Raw genomic sequence first — 1826 nt, 5'->3', positions numbered from 1 at the left:
TTTCTAATAAAAGAGTAGAGCTTAAAATTATCTATCCATTAACACTTAAAAAAAACAAACTTAAGAACGTACCAATAGTTATATATGTCTAATTTATTAAACCTGAAACATACACTCTCGTTAGAAATACTAATATAACAACTAAATTCTTTTTTTTTTTCCTAACATACTCTATTCCAATCTGCTTATAACACAATTCCTTTTGAAAAACACTCTTCTTATGCTCCTTATTTAAGAAAATAAGTACAACTTATCAAAAATCAAACTTAAATTACGTAATATAGCAATACCTTGAATTTTTTTTTTTTCCAAAAATATCTCATAGATCGAATCCTACCCATAAAATTTTAAGACATATTCTTCTAAACACAAAGAAAACTTCTAGTTACACTAAATATGTAACGCAACATAAAATATGTAAGACTAACATGAACAGATTAACTAAAACTTACAGTACAGTGAGTCGAGCTCGTCTTGTGGCAATGAACTTTACATGTTAGGGTCAACCACATCCTTTAGGACCGTATTGCTCTGATACCATATTGTAACGCCCCGATTTCCCGAGACGTCACACTAGCTAGTCCGTTTAAAACCATTTAAGATAAAGACAATAAAAGACTTCTTTAATGAAAAATAACTAAGCATGAGATCTCATTATTTTTAAAACAAAACATTTATTTATTCATAACCTTAAAATATAAAGCTTTACAAAAACTATTTGAATCATAATCTTAAATGAAATATTTTTAAACCAAAACACCGTGACAATCCCCTAACATGTAATCCACGCCTCGAGCTTGCCACCCTCACTATATAGTTTTGCCTTTACCTGCACACAGAGTACCCGTGAGCTAACGCCCAGTAAGAAGAGCTATGTAGGACATAACCCCCCCAACCAGATAACATAGTCATAAGTATAACAATATCACAACATCAAATCAATTCATACCATACTTGCATACATATACCAACATATCATATCACATACTATTCTCAAATACAATATAACATCACATCACAATGTAATCTTAATGCATGTTATACTCACACACATAACACATAGTATCTTATCGCACATTGTCCTCACATACGATAATCTACTCCCACTCATGTTGATCAGACATGAAGTGTAACTTGCCCTGCCTTGTGCTGTTCTCACACTCGGCATCCAATAGAGCAATCCCTTATCACAAGTTGTACTCATCCATGATAGGATAACCTACAAGTAAACCCATACAAGCAGCCAAAAATATATCCTGCAGTGCTATGCTCACACCAGCAGCAGAAAACCTATCCTATAAGTGCTATCCTCACACAAACAGTCAAAAGCCTTATCAGTATCACACACTAATAACATTAGCATAAAACAACAATCTACCATAGAATAAAACATGTAAATACAAACCCATAATACAGTTGTATGTTTCAACATACACCCTGTGCACAGATGTCCACTCTTCTTACCTCAGTTGTTAAGAACACCTTCTTGCTACTCCAAGCACCTCAATAAATTTTCTTGTTGAGGACAAGATCCTCAAATCCCACTGCTTAAGACTTGTTATCTCGTCACTACTACCTATAACAACACATGGTTCAAGGCCCTAACATTAAAATTCGTACTCTTACAGTACAGCAGAAATATCACTATTTTTGACCAACAAATATACTAATTCAGTGAAAGTTGTCTTCATAAAAATTATAGAAAATTTCATTATCTTTCCAATGATATAAAGATAATTAAAAATGGATTAAAACTGAGGGAGTTATGATTATTTTACTGAAACTATTTCTGAGAAAGAATATGGAGTAACGAATTACACAACTTA

This window comes from Cannabis sativa, chromosome 6, assembly GCF_029168945.1.
Source record: "Cannabis sativa cultivar Pink pepper isolate KNU-18-1 chromosome 6, ASM2916894v1, whole genome shotgun sequence".
Taxonomy (NCBI): Eukaryota; Viridiplantae; Streptophyta; class Magnoliopsida; order Rosales; family Cannabaceae; genus Cannabis; species Cannabis sativa.
Note: the sequence above shows the minus strand (reverse complement) of the source record.